Source organism: Rosa chinensis, chromosome 5 (assembly GCF_002994745.2).
Source record: "Rosa chinensis cultivar Old Blush chromosome 5, RchiOBHm-V2, whole genome shotgun sequence".
NCBI classification, from domain to species: domain Eukaryota; kingdom Viridiplantae; phylum Streptophyta; class Magnoliopsida; order Rosales; family Rosaceae; genus Rosa; species Rosa chinensis.
Window position 1 is genome coordinate 30,584,744 of NC_037092.1, and position 7,917 is coordinate 30,592,660.

A 7,917-nucleotide genomic window follows, 5' to 3' on the forward strand; every position below is an offset into this window, starting at 1 on the left:
AGATTAGCAAATTGGCAATTATTTCTTAACCAATATGATTATAATGTTGAATTAATTGCAGGAAACAAGAACTATCTTCTAGACGCCCTTACAAGAGAAATGGCAATGTTCAGTCGAAGAGAAGGCGATGAAGGCGCAAATCCCAGAAACAGAAGAATAGGAAAAGAACCTACAAATGTTGAGGAATCTAAAGAAAAAATCCTCAAAAGATTTTTGCTAAGTCCAAAAGGACTAGCCACAACTGATCAATCCCAGAATAAAGGATTGGCTAGCCCGTTTCAAAAGACAGACGGTAAAGGCTCATCAAGACAGTTTAAAGCTGTTGCTTTGCCAAAAAGTAAAATAACTCCATCCGGGGTTATAAATGTCTTTAATTATGAATTGAAAACCTTCGAAGAACCTGTGTTTAGAACTGGTAGGAGATTAGCATACTACCAAAAGGTTATTTTAGTTCATCTTTTATATGCTTTTTAGGAAAGAAACAATGGACTCATGTTCCCAGCTTTGTTTGCTCTAGCTGAAGAACTCCATGAAAATGCCAGACCACAGTTTGAAGAATTTTATGAAAATACACAGTAGAGTGCTGTCCAGAATGAAAAAATCCAGTATCTTGAAGATCATGAAAGTGCTAGAGTTCCTGTTTTAGCACTAAAAGAATCAGATTGGTTTGACTTTTATAATCTTATTGGAAGTCATAATTCTGTTTCATGTCTTCCTCCAACTCTCTTCATCGTCCCTGGACCTTATGTTGGAAGATATGTGGTCAATATTCAAAGTGAACATCCTCAAGAACACAAGCTTTGGCTTGTTAAAAATGATTTTGTCCATAACCTCTGGACTAAAACCAATGATGATCTCAAAGGACTTCCACCCATCATAGTTAACATAGTCAATAATGTTAGGAAAAATGACTGCATTCTTAGGTTGAAGTTTAGATCCACTCCACCAGAATGGATTCAAAAGAAAAATGGTGAAGTTAAGTATATTTCTCCATATTATTATGTGAGAATTATTCAAGGAAGATATCTTCAGCCTGCATGTGTAGGATATAATGACCAACGAAATTCTAGCATTCCATGAATGAAGGCTATGTCTCTGCAATACATCAAAAAGATCATCGAAGAAGACACTGAAAATACTTTCTTGGTAGCAGGAGAGAAAATCATAGTCACTGCTTATGATCACCCTGAAGTTGTTAGCAGTGACCTTTTTCTATCCCTCAAGAGAAAGGAAATTGACTCCATGTTAGCATGTTTACAGTGGATCGAAAAACTTGAAAATGACAACTACTACAATATGTATGCAGATACAGATGTAGAGGAAAATGGAACGAAAGTCAGGATGGAAAGCAACTCTTTTGTCCTTGGCCATAATTCTGAAACATATGAACATATGTGAAGCAGCAGGTGTAGAAAGCACCGAAAGCAACTTTTGCTTTTACAAAAGTAGCTTTTGCTTTTCACAAAAAGATGAAGGTGAAAAACATTTCACCAAAAGGAATATGCTTTTCGTCAATCGACCTCAATAATCCAGAACACTCACAAAAGCATAAAATAATGGACTTGTCCTGTAGATTTTTATGTTTTGAATTCTAGTTTGAGTTCTTCTCCCTATATAAGGAGCATTAGGTTCAGTTTGTAAGGCATCAGAAAATTGAGCAGAATAACTCTCTCTCAAGAAGTAAGAAGAATATAATAGTCGCCGTGTGCTCTTTCTTTTCTGTCAGATCTAGTGTGATGTGCTTTCATTTCAAGTAAGTACTATAATCATACTCATGGATAGCTAAACAGCTTTTAGCTGTTTACCTAAGAATGAAGTTCTGAATTCTTAGCTTGTAATTATATTTAAATAAATAATTTCATATTACTCATCCACCCCGTCAATATTTCAGTATTTCAAAGTTTACATTAATTTATGCTATGTTGTTTTCTGCCTATATCTTGTGTCACTTTTAGGTTTAAATTTTCAGTTTCTCAAAAAGACTTTTTCTCAGCTTAGGATAGAAATAAGCAGCAGTGATTCCGCCTGTTAAAGTAACCGTTTAGGTGAAAAACTTGGGCATGTTGAAGGCTAGTTTTGTTTTGTTTTTTTTTTTTAAAGTTTGAAAAAGGCTTTCTAAGAAATAGTAAAGTTCAAACCCCAAAAATCAACATAGGTATCACTCTAAAAAAGACTACCCTTATGAGTCTTTTCCTTTAAGACACAAGAACACAATACAAACTTGTTGGTGAAAGTTGGCAAAATACTGCGTGTTTCTGAGTATATGGAAAAAAAACCCAAATTTAATCTCTCACAAATGTCCATGCCAGGGACGAAATAGATTGAAGGAAATAATGTAGATGGTTAATATGGTAAACTACAAAAAAGAAAAGCAAAATAAAAAGTAGAAAAAAGATGTGGAAACGTGGGAGAGCAGACACTAGAGCGGAGTAGGGAGATGGCTTCACGTCTTCACCCATGTTCAATTTTGACTGCCCATTGCGGTTTCCTGCAAAAAGGGATTGGAGGCCGCTGATGAAAACAGGAGCAATTGGGAAATTGAACAAGCTAGGAAACAGATAAGGTAGGTATCTGCAAATTAGATGGAACTTTGTGGTTTCTTTCTCCAATTGATCTCAGTTTTTGAACAAATCCTGACCCACTCTGTGGTTGAGCTTTTACTTTATACTGTTTGGTTTAGTATGCAATTGATTTGCTATGAATGAGAGAAAATGATGGATTAATTTTCATCGTTTGTGTTTGCAGGGGTCATGACCAAAACAGAAACAGGAAGACTTGAGAAATACAAAGGTAAGGCATGCTTATGCAGTTGTGCAGATTACATATTAAAGTTTGATTTTTGCAATAGAAGGTTTAACCCTTTTTTTTTTTTTCCTCCCCAGATTTTGAAGATTTGGAATTTATATAAGGGGTTCCAACCAGGTGAGTCTTCTCTGGCCCATATGTTTGTTTAGTTTGGTTACTTAGATAAGTTGCCGGAATTTTGCAAATTAAACTGGATTTGTTGTTTTGTCTGCCAATGAATATTGTTTCTCTAAAGTTTTTCCATCTTCGTAAAGTTGTATTCAGGTATGGGCTGTTAGTCTGACAACTAATAGGTAGAACAAATGGGTTATTCGTTACTCATATCCCTTCAAATCCCACAGCAACAGGTTCAGACTAAAAGGTACGTAAAACAAATTGGTTGTTAGTTTTATCTGTTTCTTTCAGAGAAGGTTAATTGGTTATATTTTTTTGACTGAATTCTTCATTGGTTAGTAGTTTTCTTATTCATTCTGGAGAAATGTATTTTTGATCTCAGAATTCCTCATGAATTAGTTGCTTTTGCTTAAATTTGATTGCTTTTCTCAAATCCCATCAGCATGATTTGAACCTTTTTTTTGAAGTTATTGATGATTTGACAGACATGGTTTCTTGAGCTGGGACTACTCCTAAAGAGCAAAAGGCTTGCATTGACAGGGAAAAAAGACTTAATTAGTTGCTCGTCATATGATTTCAATTATGCTATTGAGGAATTTGAAAGCTTTAATTGCTTGTTAAACCAGGTCAGGTGGCTTTAACTATGAAGCTAAGTTCAGGGGAGCCGCTGCCAAGTCCCTATCTTTCCTGCAAGAGCCAAGAAGATAACGGCCTCCCAGAAAATGGTTTCTTATGCAACCATGCGTGCGCTTTGGTTGGTTCGGGTTTGGAGACTTATAAGAAGGTCAAGAGGGCTCTTCAGGATTGGAGGTCAGTGCTTCTCTAGATGTGAAGAGATGAGAGGCATGACTTAATGTTGAGTTATGACTGAGTTTGGTTGTGCAGGCATTTTGGAATGAATTGGGATCAATCCAAAGACGCCCGTTCAAATGGAGTGAGGTTATGTGTCTGTGTCAAGGAGTTGCTGTCATTGGCCATGATGCCTCTTCAGATAGTGTATGTGAATGAAAATAAACAACAGTCCATGACCTCTTTTTGTCTTGGGGGTGGTACCTTTCAAGGTCACTTGCTGGTTAGTTCTTTTTCCATTTTGTTTGGTCTCAGACCCTTCTGCAGTGGCCTCAAATCAATTGAAAATAGTTCTGCGGATTATTTTCTTTGGTTTACTTGCTTTGAATTTTTTGCTTTTTGTTTGTATTTTGCTCTCTAATCCAGTCTCACTTCTCTTGGTTTTTGTTGTTGAGGTGAAGCTTTGTATTGATGACTCTGTTAGGCCTTTTCATACATGGTTATCTACAATATCTAATAGTAGAGATTTCTTATTCTCTTGTTTCTCAATGCCAGCTTATTTTAACTTTTTTTTGAATTTCAATCCTTTTTTCTATCAACAGTCTTGGATCAGGAAAGTGACAATTTAAAATTTGGATGGTTATATGTCAATATGTAGGTGCAAGTCAAATGTTCAACAACTCAGAAATGTTTGATCTCAGCTCCAACAATGTTACAGATTCTCTTGAGGTAGTTCCGTACTTGAAATACTCATGAGAGGGAACCTGATAAGAATGACAATTTGTGTTCCATATTTGGCATTTGCAATTGCATATTCCATGCTTTTGCTCAGTAATGCTGAATGATGAACAACCATCCAGGTTTGAACCACAGTAGATACAAGGGGCAACTGACAATCTCCCTTGCTGATATATTTTATTTATTTATTATTATTGAACATTAGTTTGTATTTCGGATACAAGGGATGTGGTTGTCTAAGTTGGACAAAGTCATTGGAGTCACATTACAATCAAATTGTACTATCTTATTAGTGGTTTACTGCTTCCCAAAAAAAAAAAAGTGATTTATTAACAAAATAGGTAACTGAGAAAAAAGTAGTTGTTTCCATTAAAATATTTGACAAAATAAGCTTCTATTCTTGCAGTTGACCAACACAATATCTACAATAATAAAGGTTGTTTAGTATCTATTGAGAAAAGAAACTGAAATAACCATGTATTAATTAGGAGCAAATAATATGGTAGATAAAAAAATTATACGCAAGCGCGTGTAGGAATGCTAGTATGAAATAAAATAAACTAAACTAACTGCCTCAGACTACCCAAATTCATATCCAATGACGTTGTGTTGTGTAACCGTTTCTAGTACAAAAGAAATACTTGACTCTTACATTATTTGATTAGAACACTTAATCGACATGAAAAATATGCAAATACAATATTAACATTAAATGAAAGAGAACATCCAAGCGCTCTTCACACAGAAATGGAATTCTATGAGAATACAGAACTTAAAAACTGCAACAAAAGTCGACTGGCATGGGAAGATCATATATCAAATCTAAAGGGCACTCTGGACACCAATTACGCTGGTGAACCACCAGCTCCATCGCTCTTTGTTTCTGAGACGCTGACTGACCCCGCCACGTACTCCTTGTGGGGATATTTTGTCGAATCCATCAACTGAGTTTCCAGCTTCTTTCTTCTTTTGCTCGTTGACATCTGATATTTGTTTAACAATGTCGCCAATCATTGTAGATTCATACCTGTCAGTTTGAAAATATATTTAGGAAACACTTGGCCAATCAACATTTGTATACATGTTGAAACAATGCAAAAATATATACTGGTAATTTACCAATATGCATGTTTTGCTTAAGAATATATGTCGACCAGCTTTATAGAAATGGTCCCTGTGATTTGGGGTGATACTCAATATTAACATTGTGGTTTCAAAATGTTTAATTTTACCCTTGTGATTTGCAAACTTGATCAAAGTTAGTCCAAAAGCTAATTTTGACAAAAACTTCCACATGTGCAAGTCATGTGTAGAGATAAGTTTGTCATCTCTATAAAATAAAAAAACGAAAACAAAATAAATTAAAAATTTTATAGGAAATGAAATTAAAAATAAATAAAAATCAGAATTTCACAACCTCATATTTTTTTGTTTCATTTTTCAAATACTATTTAATTTAATTTCTTTTACTATTTTAAATTGAAATGACAAATTTATCCTTGCACATGAGAGATTTTTGTCAATAATAGCATTCAGAGCAACATTAATTAGTTTCGCAAACCACATGGGTAAAATTAAATATTTTTAAACCACAAGGTTAAATTTGAGCATCACTCTAAACTACAATGACTATTTATAACTTTTACCCTAAATTTTTTGTATTTAACATACCCGTTCGTGTAATGAAATCCCGACAAACTTGCTACTTCTGTAAGAGCTTTTTGCCATGCGGGAAGCTCCTTTTTGTCTATCCACTTCTGAAGGGAAAAACTATCAGATTGATGTCGTACGTGTGATGGATCCACATTGTAAAAAACTGGGATAACACGTTGATGCTTTGACTTTTTACAATCAAGGATCTTAACAAGTTCCCCCAAACACCAACTTGACGAAGCATAGTTTTTTGAGATTATAATGACCGAAATCTTTGATGCTTCTATTGCATCGAGAAGTGCAAGTGCTATTTCATCTCCCGCCTTGAGCGTTTCATCATCAAAAAATGTCTTGATTCCTTTTTCCTCTAAAGCTTCGTACAGATTACGTGCAAAGCCTTTGCGTGTATCCTCACCTCTAAAACTCAAAAACACATCATGTCCCTTATCAACGCTCCTGTACTTCCAAACAGCTAAACCACATAAACCAAAGAAAAGAAGAAGACCTTAGTACCATCCTTAATCTTCGTATATCACATTGTTAGGATGTATAGTGTATATCCCAAAAGTCGGACATTTACTATGATCTTGCAATTTTAGTAACTAGCATAAATTTTTGGAGTCTTACCATGACCCTTTTTTAATTTCCACAATATAGCTGCTGCAATGGATGAGACCAACTACATTACAATAATTGACACGACGACCGGAACAGCAAACTTGTTCTTCTTCTTCTCGCAAGGAACCTGCTTTGATAAACTTGGATTTCCGCACAAACTGTACAAAAGAATAAACAATTATTAATTGATGGCAATGATAATATTATAATTCCTGCCATCTTATATTTCAAGAGAAAGAAATCTGAAATTAAAAAGAGAACATTTTTGGTGTAATTGTTAACTTCTATTCTAACACAAGTTAAGGCTCCAGTTAAACAGAAATTATTAATATCCATCATGTACGTACCTCAATGACAAACCATCCTTTCCTTTTGCTATAAGCCCGGCAGGAACTGAACCTGTGAGCTCATTTTTCTCCAAGTTTCTGCACATGTAAACTATGGATTTTATGATCTATCACCACTAGGTCCACTACTGGTCTTTTAACAAATCTATGAAACATCAAAATATAGCATTTATTAATTGGTTTCCGTGAATGTAAGCATTGGTTTTAGGAGAAACCTGAATGATAATCTACTCATTTTTTTGAAAATCTTACCTACTCACTAAATCTTTCTTATTTTTTAATTATTAAATGACACATGTGTCCTCATATAAAATTATTGTTACAAACAATAAATTTTATATTTTTACTCTCTCCAAAGCTTAATAATAATATAAACACAATTCATATTTATTTTTATTATTCACTTTTATTTTTAAATCTCATTTCACACTTATCATTTTCCTTCTCATGAAAGCTTTTGATGAAGAAATAATTAAAAGAAAATGCATATATAATTACTTGGCGAATTATATAAGAACAAAACTATAATTACTTGGCAAATTATATAAGAACAAAACTACGATGCAAGAGGCAACAGAGATTGGACAAAAGTATTTCTCATCAATATACAAGATCAAGAAATGAGGGATGCCCTCGTTTAAAGTTTAAACTAACTTGGAATAAGTTTATTGACCAAAAAAAAACTTGGAATAAGTTTACGAAACACATAAGCCAAATCTAAATAAGATCAAGAGAATGAGCAAATTTAATTCTACAACCTGCTGAATTGCCAGCAACCATAAGACATGAAAACTAGGTCTAAGAAACTCTTACTTAAGCATGAAATATTATGCTTTAAAAAGTATTTAAGAAT

The 7,917-nt window shown here is 34.1% G+C and overlaps 1 long non-coding RNA gene across 1 annotated transcript; it reads left to right on the forward strand.

Annotated features, from left to right (window-relative positions):
- Positions 1-2,384: 2,384 nt before the first annotated feature.
- LOC121049491 lies at positions 2,385-2,915 on the forward strand. Its single transcript, XR_005800464.1, has 3 exons — positions 2,385-2,563; positions 2,746-2,790; positions 2,883-2,915. It is a non-coding gene; the product is annotated as an uncharacterized LOC121049491 (long non-coding RNA).
- Positions 2,916-7,917: the final 5,002 nt, after the last annotated feature.